The following is a 14,002-nucleotide window of genomic DNA, read 5'->3' as shown; positions in this document are numbered from 1 at the left end:
AGTTCTAGGAATGTCAAGGGAGTTCCTGAAGGCACAAACATTGAATGTGTCCTCTGAAGGAGTATGCAGGACTTGCCTGAGTCAAGCTGCCTCCCCTTTTCCTCTCCAGCATAATCAGGAACTGTAACCAAGGAGGGAGGACTCACAGTTACAGCAAGGAGGCAAGAGTTTATAGGACAGTAAATCTTGGTTATACTCATAGCCATTTCTCCTTCCCACATTAAACACTCTTATTTCTAACAAGCCATACTAACAGCCAGACTTCTCAAAAAATTATCTTTAGTAAAAACACATTGTCTGCCTGAAGTGGGATTTCCATTACCTCAAAAATCCTTCAAATTCCACCCTTTTGCTATAGCTTAATGTTTCATGCTTAAATGTTGCCCTCACTTCTTTAACTTCTGTTAATGAAGTCTAAAATGCTCATTGTTAAACTGTCCAGAAAAGAACATCACAATCAAATTATGTATAGACTACACGAGGTCTTTTTAAGTGATTTAAAAGCTGAATAAATTAAATCAAGGAAAATAATTTATAGAGAGATTTTAGAAAGATCATTTTGGCTTTAATTCTGGATTCTAGAACTTTTTTTTCCACTAGCTTCCAAGAGATACATCAAATCTAAGTACCTAATTTCCTCAATAAATTCCAACATGTTGCAGAATGACATATTTGCACTGAAATTCATGAACTCAGCAAAATGCCATGACACTGACTTTAGCTATCATGATTTGTTTTAGGCATCCAGACAGAATCCAAATGTTTACTAGTAAATGCTGAAATAAGAATCCTTTGAAAGGCTTATATTAATTTTGAAGTTTCCTATTATAAACCACAAAAAAAGGCTTTTTTTAGTACTAGTCCCTAAAAGGAAACTGACACCTAGAAATATTGAATTAAACTTAAAATATTCAATAAGTTTTGTTTTTGTTTTGTTTTTTTCCTGGCAAACCAGTTAAATCTGCTTGCAGTTCTAGGGACATGTAAGTCCAGTCTGCTTCTATAATTCCTAATTAATCCTGCATTATACTAATCAATGCATAAATATTGGTTGATGGCCACTATGAATTTTTATTAGAAAAGTCAAATATAGAACAATGTAATTTGTTCCAAATTATCCCAGTGAGAATTTTAAAAGCACTGTTGGGCTATTTTACTACTCTCCATTCCAGGAAAGATTACAGTCATTATCTTCTTGTAGTATTCATTGATCTTTCTAGGCACACACATGTTGAAACAACCAACCAAACAACCAACCAAAAAGTTGTAAACTTGAAAAAAGTCATCTGAGAGTAATTACAAAGATAACTTAATTTTCTAGTACTTAAGATTTATTTCAGATTGGTTCTGGGTAAGTCTTCTGATCTCAGGTCTGAGTTTGGGCAATAACTCAAGGAACAATGATGAATTAGGAAAAATATGTGCAGGATTAATATCCTTACCCATAAAATAAATCCTATATAGCAATAAGAAAAATAATCAATACCTCGATAAAATGGACAAAAGACATTAACAATGATCAATAAACATATTTTAAAGATTTTTCGTACTGATAATAAAAGAATGCAAGTTAAGACATGATGAATTTTGTATCCATCAAATCACCACAGTTTCCTTTACTTAAGTAAAATCTCGAAAGCTGGCAGTGGTCCTAGAAAACATGTTTGATTCTCAGCTGCATCTGTTTAGAGTATTAAGTGATGCCAATTTTCTCAAGGATGATGTAGTAATATATTTCAAATGTCTTAAAGTGTGCATACTATTTGATTTAGCAAGTCTACTCCTAGGAATGCCTTAAGGAAATGAGGGGAAATGAAGATCTCAATAAAGTGATAGCATCCAGTAATCTTGATGAGAGCACAAAACCATACCCAGCTCAAAGAAGTAGAGCACGTGTTTGTTAAATAGGTTATAACATATTCATATGATAGTTAACACTACAGCCATTTAAAAATGTAAAAGATTTCATTTTCTACAACCTTAATTAATAAAAATTACAGAACAATATGCACCATATAATTCAAGTTTTGTTTAAATAGACATGTATATCTAGCGGGGGTGTATCTGAAATGGTGCACATTAAAGTGTTCTGAATGGCTAGGTCTGGGAGACATTGTTGAGTGAGCGCTGATTACTTAATTTCTTATCTGTACTTTGCTTCTCTGTATTTGGCAAATGGTCTGCAACGAACATGTATTATTTCAGAAAAAGTAAATATTATTCCTGAGCCACTACTGTAACAGTCTCATCAGAGTTACTGTTTTCCTGTGCTATTTTTAAACTGCACTTATATCACTCTGCAAAGAGCAAAAACAAAATCACATCAAAAACATGGAAATAATATAAACAGGAGCTTGCAATCAGCCCTGTAAAATCACTGATGATCAGAATTTGGCACTCATGGGCCGAGAGATCTAATGAGCTCTGAATGGACTGAGGGTGATGGTAAGTGGTCTTGGTTAAATGGATGCATACATTGCGACTTAGGAGCTGTGTGCTTCTCTGTGTGCATGTGATGCTTCAATGAAAGAAATGAAAAATGACTGCAGCCATTGAATGCTGGGTTTCTCAGTACAGACCTGCAGCAGAGCTAGAAGGAAGCCCACGGGGTCATTCACTCTAGCGTCTCGGCGCTTCTTCAGGGCTGAACAGAGAAGAGAGGCCACAATGACTTGGATGTCATTCCACTGTCAGACAGTTTTGATAAAACCTTATTTTTCAAAAGGAACCACAAACAATCTGTCTTTCTTCAACTTCCAGGCAAGGCTGAGCTAATCGACTACAGGCCTGCGTGAGTGTAGACAGCAAGAGGGTCATCAGGCACAGAGAGCCCGCATGCACTCCTTTGTCTGGCCTGAGAATGGCAGTGGCCCGCAGAGCTCTGGTGGCTGGGGACTGAAGGACGATGACAGCAGCATTCCCAGACACTGCAGTGCAGTCAACAGAAGAAGGAAAAATGCAAAGAGTGGGGCCAGACTGTCTACAGCTGGGCTGATATCTGGCAAGCTGAATTTCTCTTTCAAAGCCAGGGGTGTATGGACGCCCCACAAATGAGAGCCGAAGGAAGAGATGCTTGTGATAATGGAAACGGACCATGTAAGCGCAACCAAAAACTTTTGTTCGTTTTGAACTAAGCCCGTACGTCACCCTGAGCTACAAACAAGACTGTGCGGTGAATCATGTCTGCAGCTGTATGAACCATGCCTGAATTTTTAACATGACACACAGAACTTACAAACAATACTTTTGAGCACAGTTTATTTTTTGTGGATAGACCGGCTATTGAAACAGACTATAAAATGAATGACTTATCAATAAATTAAGAAATACTACTGCACAAACAGAAGACAGGACACTTAACCTACAAGTCAGGTTCACTCTTGGGTTTACTCTTGGGTTTACTCTTGAGTCTCCATAAAAAAAGCTATATGACTCTAACTAAACCATTCCATCTATTCTACTTCAATCTATTCATTAAAGCATAATTGGACCGCTTCATCCTAAAATCTCATTTATTCCAGTGAATCCAAATCTAAATCTGAGCACTATGATTCTTAAAATGTATAATCTCATAGTTAAGGCTTCTCTGTAAAGAGAAAAGAGATGTCTCACTTTTCCAAATACAATTTCACTCTCACATTTGCAAAAGCTGTGTTTGTACGAGTATTATACAACCAATCCCAGCTCCTTACAGCCACAGGGGAAACATAACAAGACAGAGAGGGCGGGGCACCAGGGAAGAAGGCAAGCTAGTGTCTCCTTACCCAGCATCTCTTTCGACTGTCAACTATTGTTCCATGTCTTTTTCTCTCCCTTTCTCATGCACCCTCATAGGACCCCTTGAAAATGAAGAAAGGAAAAAACTGACAAGCACGATAGAGAGAGGAATGTACACAGACACTCCAACTCTTGGACAATCAGAATGGCTCTGACTACAATCACTTCTTTCTAAAACTCCCTTCCTCCAGCTTTGCACAAGCTGCTGTCCACTCACCCTACAGGACACTTGACAAACAGCCCTTCCTCCAGATAGTGCTCTCACCCACTCCGCTATCACTTATTAGTACCTAATGCGGGCGATCCTTTGATTCCCTTTGCATAGAGACAACAGAGAGGATCTCTGTTCTCAAGGAGCTCACAGCCCAGGAGTGACAAACAGAACACGAAACAAGTTACGGTCCTCCAGTTAGGAAAGGATAAAGCCACTGAAAGGAACACACAGAAGGAAAGCATCCTTCCAAACTGCACAGGTCAGGAAAAGCTCCCTGAAGGGCTCTGAAAAAAGGCTAGGATGTACACATGTGGAGATAAAAGGGAGAGGTACAAAGGAAGAGAGACAAATAGGAGCGAGTCTGGGTTGGCACTTAGGGTCCCCAAAAAGAAGTGGTGGAAGATCGGGCTGAATGATACGATGGGTCAGACAAACCTCGAGAGCCTTGGATTCCAGGCTAAGGTAGGCAGGCTCTTTATACTGTAGAGGGATCGTTACAGATTTTGTATGAGAGGACCAATACAATTGAATCTGTACTTTGTGATGATTCATAGTCAAACTTCCCAAAAATAAAGTATTTCTTCAGAAGTTGTATCAGCTATGTTTCAGAGAAAATCCCCCGGGGAAATTTAATCCCAGCTTGGTCTTGTACTGCTCATGGTCACATAAACTGTTGCTCGGCATGATATTAGATGTGAATTGAGCAGATTTTATTTCATCTATTCAGTTCTTATTTCTTGGACAACTTTGGTTTTATTCTTCCTGGGCTTAACCCTCAATGCCAGCAAGTTGTGGCATCCAGCCATTTTAAGGTGTGGTATTATATATATATATACACACACACATATACATATATATATATATATATATATATATATATATGTTCAAACTGAAGTAATTAAGGACAAGTGTCCTTAATTTTGAGATATTTATGATGTGGGGGCAGGAGCACACTCTGGATTTCAAGAGCCAAGTGCTCCCTGCTTCCTGGAATCTTGACAAAAAAGAGGATGTGTTTGACTATAAACTATCAAAAGCTGGAATATTCCCTGAAGTTCTTTCCTGGCTCTAGGAAATGGAATGCCGGGTGATTCTAAACTATAGTGATGTGCTCCCTTAATCGTGTAACGATGAGACAGCTATCATAGCTCCAGCAACATGAACTAGAACATGAAAGAAGCTACTGCCATGAAGGTAGAAAAGAATAAATGCACTATGAGGGGTATACTCTTAGAAAGTGAGTGTCCACTCACAGATCCACATATCCTCCCGTTCCAAGTTGACCTTGTGACCCAGGTACATGGGATGAACATAAGTTGTTCCAAGGGGCTGACATGTGTCTGTGGTCCTGGAATCAAATAAAGCTGAATATTTCATAAGGTGTTGTCATGCACAATTCCGTCCTCATTTATCTGAGGAGAAAGGAAAGCCACAGAGAAAAGATGACAAGCTCAGGGCTACACCAGCTGCTTGACGTGAGCACAGAAGTTAGCAATGAAGTCTTCCAAGTCCAGGTAAGGACACACCATGTTGGTCTCCTCCTGTAAACAGTATGAGCTGTCTTGACTTTAGCTCAGCAATGATGATTCACTTGATCAATAATTGCAACTACCTCAGAGAAACTCTGAGGACAAGCAAGCTAACACTCCCGTTTTTGGAGGAAAGTGTTCTCATTCTGAATGGTGGGCTGAAACACAGTACCATCTACCTCAGAGAGGCGCTAACATTTTCTAAGCATCCCACAGCCATTGTGGGATCTTTAACGAGGAGTCTGTATCTGAGAAATATACAAATATAAAAAAGAGAAAAAGACAAAAGAGGTAGGAAAACCCTCTTGACTGTTTTTAGCTCTGGTTGATTCTGACTCAGAACCACTGGCATGCGTGATTGAACGTTTTGTGTACGACACGAATTCCAGCCCAGTGCCCTCCATCCGACATGTTCTCATTCCTGAGCCTGACAGCAAAACTGGTCTCCTAGCAACTCTCAACATTTTCTCTGCCTAGTCATCTGTAGCAATTGGCTCTTTTTCATGGCTGTCCTTCTCTCATCCCCTGTCCAGACAGAAGAAAAGCCTTCTATGCCAGCAAAGGGGTCTGAGGTCTGGATCTAGATCTGGAAAATCAGTTGAGATTGAATTTCTCCTCTCCCATCCTAGGTCTCTCCCCCACCCCCCTTTCCTCCCTTCTCTTTTCTGTTTGTCTCTCTCTCTTTCTCTCTCTCTCTCTCTCTCTCTCATACACACACACACACACACACACACACACACACACACCAGCAAACAGAATGGTCTTGAAATCTATCCTGAGTGATGGCAATATTGTTTAGTACAAAAAAACATGGAATGTTCCTTGCCTAGAGGTGAACTTAAGAATACTGCTTCACCTCATTGGATACCTCATCACGTGAAAGGGGATGGCAAATATCCACCTCACATCGTTATTGTGAGGCTCGAAAGATGTAATGAACGGTAAGTGGTTTTGAAACAATAAAGATTTTAGTTATTACATTAACAGTATTAATTTTAACAGTAAGTAGAGGAAATACTCTTTAGACACACATTTAGAAACAAAGAGGAAACCTGGAAAAACCAGTAATCATTCACTGAAGACCAAACTCCAGTCATAACATGATTAGAATTTACCCTCTCTTCATCCAAATTTCAAGTACTGACTGCAATTTACAGAAATATGAGACCAGGAAAACCAAGCCGTCATTAAATCTAACAATTTTCAGATGACTTAATATTGCTCCTGTTGGCCCAAGGCAAATCAATCAAGGGCCTTTCCGACTGCCTCCAACATGGCTTAAAACATCATGTAAGAATGGACAGGGAACTCCTCTAAACCCTTTCAATCCTCTTCCTCAAGACATAATAAAGTATAACTGGAGTTTGGAGGTAGGCAGAGCAGAGAAACACCGAAGGGCGAGAAGAATTTAGCTCTCGAAGTCCCTGGACGGTAAGCGAGCTCCATGAATCCAGAGATCATGGGTTATTTTGTTTGTTTATGTATTTGCTTTGTTTTAGCTTTTTTTAGTTATCATTTTGTCTTCACTGCTAAGAACAGGCTCTAGTATTTGGTAACCTGTCAATAAACATTTGTTGAAAGATGGAAAAAGTCTGTAGTCAGGGCTATCAAACTGCTACGTTTATGTTTGACAAACTAATGTGATTACCACTAATACAAAAGCCAGAAAATATGTGTCAGTCATTTGGCACTTGTAAGATCTCAACAAATGGAAGGTGTTTTTTGCTCTACTATCCAATACAACCATCATTCATTATCACATATTAAAGGTAAGTGGTTAGGGGGAATTACAAACAAGGAGCTTTACAATCTAGCAAAGGAGAGCGAAGAGCAATAATAGACCCATTGACAAGGAAATACATTTTAAGAGCAAATGACATACATTTTCACAAACTAGAAAGCGCTATAGCAATTTCAAGTGTTACTCTCCTCATTTTTAATTTCACAGAAAAGAAAAAAAAATGGGCTCAATTCCCTCTACTCTGCATGCCCAAACTCTTCACTTGTTTATTTTTATTTATTCTCGATAAGATCATCACTTCCTTCCTGCAAACTAAGACTCTGCTCTTCTAGGTAAGCTGCAAAGAAAAGGTACACACTTTTTGGGGTTTTGGGGGGTTTGTTTTTAGTCAAAAGGTGCAAGAATGGTCAGACAGCTCCCATGGACCCTTTGCTGGGGGAGTTGCAGGGGATGCAAAGACTGTTTGCTTGGAAGCTGTATGCACAGGGGTGAGGGGCATGGGCTTTGGAGCCTGAATGTCCACCATGCTCCAGTCCTAGCTCAGTCACTCACTATCTATGTAACCATGGACATCACCTTAACCCCTCTGTGCCTCAAAAATACACATCTGTAAAGCGGGACATAACAGTACCTACCAAAAGGGATTATTTGGAGAACTGAGTTAATACATAATGAACCAGAAATTGAACAATAAATAAGCAACTAATGAACAATAAACACGTTTAAATTTTATTTTTAGTAGAATATGATTTGGCAGCATCCCTTTAGATATATGCCCTCAGTTCATAATACCTTACTTCCTTAATAACTGATCTTCCTGAGATTGAGAGTCCACTAATGTCCCAAAGACACAGAAAGACTCGGGGCACCTGGGTGGTTCCATCAGTTAAGCTACTGACTCTTGATTTTGGCTCAGGTCATGATCTCAGGGTCATGAGATTGAGCCCCACGTCAGGCTCCACACTAGGCGTGAAGTCTGCTTAAGGTTCTCTCTCTCCCTCCGCCCCAACCTGCTCGCGCACACACACTCTCTCTGGGAGAAAAAAAAAAAAAGACACAAAGACGCTCCCCCAGTTTGCATCACACTTTCCAACTGCTTAACTGACTACCCACCAACATCATACATGGGGCTAGGAACTGGTACAGAGAAGTAAATAAGACATTGAACTTCTTTAATTCACTGACTTGAGGCAGTATGTTTTAATGGTAAAAAGCCTTGGCTTTAAAGCAGATAGATATGAATTCAAAATACTGTCTGTTATTTACTAACTGTGTAACCTAGAGAGTCAACCTGCCAGTGCTCAGTTTTCTCATCTATGGCAGAGGGTGTTAATAGCAATTTCAGAGATATATGATAGGCCATGAAATAATGCATGAAAGTAATTAGGATGGTGCTGAGACTATAAAACTATTCAGTAAGCAACTTCACAGTGATTACAACATAGTAGGGAAAGGCAGTTTATATATTACTAGTAGAGGCAGACAAAACAAATAGTAAGAGAATTCACAGGCACAGATGGTTTAGGGAAGTGACTATACAGTCTAGAAAATCAGCTAAGGGGGTGGGATAGGACTTGCCAGGCAAAAAAAGAAGAGCACAAATAAAATCACAGATACGTAAGTGAGCAGAATGAATTCAGGCAATGCCAATATTTTAATTAGAGCTGGAGAAGAAGATACAGGGCGTAAGGCTACAAGTAAGCAAGCCTACATTGCATGAAGGACTTTGGGTATCATGGTAAGAGTTTTAGTCTTTATCTCATTGTTCCCATATGATCTTGTTGGCAAAGGTGAAAGAGATTGAGATTTGGGCAATTTTTCTAACCCTACTCTAGGTGATCTCTGTAAAACTTAAGGGGAAAATCATTAAAAACAAAACAAAATAAAACACTTATCCAGGCAACTTCTGTGATGGAATAAAATTAATGGCCTCCCCATCTGTTGAATTCAAAGACACCTTCTAGAACCTCTTAATTAAGTAAAAAGAAACATGCTGATGTTTCATCCCCACACAAACAATAATTTGCTTCAAAAGAAGTTTAGGGTTTAGGGGCGCCTGGGTGGCTCAGTTGGTTGAGCGACTGCCTTCGGCTCAGGTCATGATCCTGGGGTCCCGGGATCGAGTCCCACATCAGGCTCCCTGCTCAGCGGGGAGTCTGCTTCTCCCTCTGACCCTCCTCCCTCTCATGCTCTCTGTCTCTCATTCTCTCTCTCTCAAATAAATAAAAATATCTTTAAAAAAAAAAAAAAAAGAAGTTTAGGGTTTAGATTACCATGCTTACAGCTCTGGCTAACACTCACACCCAGTTAGACTATCTACTGCTTACAGTGTCTCCAAACAAACAACTGGCACTTTTGTGCCTCAGTTTCTCCATCTGCCTAACAGTAAAAGGGCAAGTATTCCTATATCTTTTTCATAAAGCTATAGAAATTATCAAATAATATGATGAATAAAAATTAATCTGTAAATTATAAAACCTTTCTATGTTTTATCGTATCATTTATTAGTATTTTAAGTTCATGTCTTTAAAGTACTTTGACAGATAAAAGACTAAAAATAGAGATTACAGTAATATGCATTTAAATAGAATAAGATTTTGTCTGATCTATTTTTCTTACTTTAGTATATAATTAATATGTAAAAAACATATATCTTCATGTTATCATTGACCCCAAAATAAGTGGCTATAAGGGCTTCCTACACTAAGTTGTATATCTTTACAAAACTGAAACTGAACACAAACAGAATGAAAAAGAATGATCTGAAGAAAGGGAAAGGGCCTCAGATTTTTTTTTAGGGAATGTCTGATTGCTTAAGTGAACTATCACCTAGTTTGACCATTTTCTCCTCTTCAGACCTCCAAGAACAAGGAACCCTTCCCCAGGCCGCGAGTCTAGTCTGGAGGAAAGACACTATGAAACATCGGCCATATGCCTCCCCAAGGTACCATTGCCTTGCCCTGAGTTGTTTGCCTCAAAATCTTGAAAGGAAAATTTAAGCCAACTCTATTTGAGAACATAAACTAAGTTACAATGTGAAATGCACAAAAGTTGAAGTGACTCAGAGTGAATGACAGGACCAGGGCAGTAGCAAGAATAATGTGACAATAATCAGCCACTCACTCATTCTAACAAAATTACAATTCATGGGGTACAAAAATAATCTGAATTGCTAAGGCTTTCGAGACATCCAATTCAGGGCATTCGGCTGAAAGGCTAAACAAATTAATGGCTGAAACACTGACCTTGTGTGATGAACCTGGATATAAATCTTGAATTTGCCTTTTCCTAACTATATGAATATGCAGAAGGTAGTCTTGGTTTCCTCATCTCTAAAAAGATGATAATAAGAATTATAATGCCTACATCAGGATTCTTATAAAGAATAAATGAGTTTATACAGGAGATGTTCTTGGCAGAGTGCTTAGAAATAGAATAAATACTCAAGAACAATTAATTACCACTACTAATATCAATACATCATTAGGATAAATGGAGAATCACTTTTGAGGAAAGATTACATGCATACACATTTAACAGAAATTGAACTTTTATTGTCATCATATTTTGGTAAAAAACACAATATTCCAAGTTTAAGTAAGTGAATATGTATATATAACCAGAATCCCACAGCGCAGAGAATCATGGAACTTACCCACAATCACCTAAAGTCGTAAAAACCAACTAGTGAATAAGGACGTCCAGGTCTTTCTCTCATGATAAAATTGATTTTCTGAAAATGTGAAAACCCAATTATGAAAATAATTTTGCAGCCTTGCTTCTTCAGCATAATTTTCCCGAGATCATATTTGGCATGAGTCACAAAAACATCTTATGTATTTTAAGGGAAGACAGGGAGAAAAGCTGGGATGCTCAGGGTAAAGTCCCGACAGCAAGAAACACCAAAATCATCAGAAGTGTTAGGGAGGAGGTGTGCCTCATCCACATCAAAGAAAGAAAACCCACGCCCTTTCTATTTTGGATAAGGAAAGGATTCAACTCCCTGGTGTGTTCTTTCCAACTAAAAACTACAGCCTACATAAATCTTCTCAAGACTGAAAGAAAAAAAAAAATCCGCATGTGCAAAAAGGATCAAGCCATTTTTTCAAGGGATTTTTAAATGGTAATCTTTCAACTGGGGAAAAATGAGGGGGTAGAAATTATATCTATCATCAAAGGATCCACCCTTCTAAAAATGTGTAATTGTGGTGTGGCCTGCCCCATTGCAGGCATAAAAGCAGCTCTAAATAAAAGTTCTTTCTAAAATTAACTGAGTATAAAAATTCCCTAGACATCCATAGAGATCTAATCCATTCTCAAATCATGTATAGCCTTTCAGAAACATTTTGGATTAACATCAAACCTTTCTTCCCCTTTGCCAATTGGACCCAAGAGCAACCCTGGGCTCTGCACAAGAGAATCCTGCCTTGTGGCTCCCACTGGGCCTGTAGCAACGTTCAGACAAAATAGCTAACTAGCTTGTTTAAAAATGAACAAATACACAATAACCACAAACTTGGCTAGGTTTTTATAATGAAAATGTGGATGTTTTTGTTATGTAACAATTGATAGGTTAAGGGCCTATTTAATGTACTCCATGCTCATTATTTTGAAAAAAGAATTTGTCCCCGATTCAGTAGGTATTTGTCAAAGCAACTTGAGTTGTTAATGAAAAGGAGATTTAAAGAGTGTTGTATCCCTCAATGACTTAGCCCAGGTCAAACAGCTCTTAAAGAGCAGAGTTGGCATTTGAATCAATCCATGAGAAGGTCATGACTCAAATGAGCTGATTGTGTATACTATGCATCCTGGGTATATGGCCAGAATTCCTGAATAATCCCTCACCACTCTCCTCCTTCATCCTGAGCCAAAACCTCCACCATGTGTTTGCAGCCAACAAGCTTCAGAATAGGAAGAGGACATAAATAAGAAGCCTCTGCTACCAAAAGGAAATCAGAAAGGCAATTAATCTCATGAGTTTTTAACCAAACTTCCCCATCATTTAAAACAATGTTTAAACTAATTTTACATAATTTGTGTCTAAATTATTGTGTGTCTAAATTATTTTGTCTCTAAATTATTTTGCACCTAATTATTCAGAAAGCTGTCTTAATTTTCTCCATCTCTTGGCCAGAAGGCGTACCTAGAGTCCTAGTCACATTATTTATAAGTCCTAAAACCATACTGGAAAGGGAGAGAAGCCCCACTGTGAAGACTATAAAATCCAAATGTCAACTGAATAAATGAACAGTTACTGATGCTAAAAGTAAAATTGCTATTCTGACCAATGGTCTTGCAGCTTCAAAATCTCATTAAATATTAAAAAAAATATGAATATATAAAAATACGTCAACTCCATGAAATGCCTTTATTCCATTTCTTTATTTTTCTTTCTACGAGACAATATGAAACAATGCAAAGCACACAAGCTTTGGGATCAGACAGACCTCAGCTCTAATCTTATCTCAATTGAAGTTTCTGAGTCACAGTCTCCTCAGTCCTAGAACAGAAGTAATATCTCTCACAGCTTTATTTTTTTTTTTAAAGATTTTATTTATTTATTTGACAGAGAGAGATAATGAGAGCAGGAACACAAGCAGGAGGAGTGGGAGAGGGAGAAGCGGGCTTCCCGCCAAGCAGGGACCCCAGCGTGGGGCTCGATCCCAGGACCCTGGGACCATGACCTGAGTCGAAGGCAGACGCTTAACGACTGAGCCACCCAGGCGCCCCTCTCACAGCTTTAATTGAGATTAAAACAGTAACAACAGCAACAACAACAACAACATAATTTTTGGAGAAAAAATTAGGATTATATTAACCCCAAATGTGGAATTAGAGAGTGTATGTGGACTTGGTTTAAAGACTTGTTTTGGGGGCACCTGGGTGGCTCAGGCGGTTAAGCGTCTGCCTTGGGCTCAGGTCATGGTTTCGGGGTCCTGGAATTGAGCTCAGTGTTGGGCTCCCTGCTCAGGGGCAAGTCCGCTTCTCCCTCTCCCTCTGCCATTTCTACCCCCTCCCAGCTCTGGCAGGCATCCCTGAGTGTGCACTTTCTCTCTCTCAAATAAATAAGATAGATAGATAGATAGATAGATAGATAGATAGATAGATAGATAGATAGATAGATAGATAGATATAGATAGATAGAAAGATTTGCCCTTGGAGTAGATGTTGGATTATTCTTATGTTGCTCCTGGTGAAATTCCCTCATTTCAAGGATGTAACAACTGAGGCCCAGAGAAGAAGGGTGCTTTCTGCTGGGTCACAGTAAGTCAGGGGGAAGAGAGAGAGCTACAACCCCGTGCTCTTTCTGCACAGCACCGTCTAATGATGCAGTCATTTGTGCTGTCTGCTGTTTTGATTGAGGGTTTTTAGTGTAAGCATGACATTAATCAAGAGGGCCAAAATGAGGACATACTCCTATGCTTGTTGATACAGACATCCTTAAAGATAGCTAACGCCCTGAGATGCTACAGGTCTCTGGATATATATGGTTAAACACACAGGCTTTTGAATGGAGAATGCAAGTGTTGCCACAGTAGGAAAATGATTAATTTCCCAACTGCTAGACAGGTGTTTGCACAAATTAATCTAATCATTTGCAGCTCCACACTATCTAACAGATTATACATGCTCCTTGCCAATGAACGCCTCTGTAGAATTACTACTCTTATTGGAGCTGACTACATTTTTACCTGTTGTAACATATTTTTCATTGTTTAATAGCAATTACTTTTAACCCTT

The 14,002-nt window shown here is 38.9% G+C and overlaps 1 protein-coding gene across 3 annotated transcripts in view; it reads right to left on the bottom strand.

The window, feature by feature from the left end:
• Positions 1-14,002, bottom strand: part of P3H2 (prolyl 3-hydroxylase 2) — a 169,007-nt gene that overhangs the window by 126,581 nt on the left and 28,424 nt on the right. Inside the window, exon 1 of one of the 3 annotated variants that reach the window (XM_064581707.1) lies at positions 2,580-2,598. The exons of the other annotated variants lie outside the window; for them this stretch is intronic. The gene's annotated coding sequence lies outside the window, so the exon portion shown is untranslated. Of the gene's footprint in view, positions 1-2,579; positions 2,599-14,002 lie in introns of those variants that run through there. 3 annotated transcript variants of the gene reach the window in all.

The sequence above is a fragment of the Mirounga angustirostris genome, unplaced genomic scaffold (assembly GCF_029215605.1).
Source record: "Mirounga angustirostris isolate CCGP_5_RB_7025 unplaced genomic scaffold, mMirAng1.0.hap1 SCAF_1, whole genome shotgun sequence".
NCBI lineage: Eukaryota > Metazoa > Chordata > Mammalia > Carnivora > Phocidae > Mirounga > Mirounga angustirostris.
This window is presented reverse-complemented; position numbering and strand designations above follow the sequence as displayed.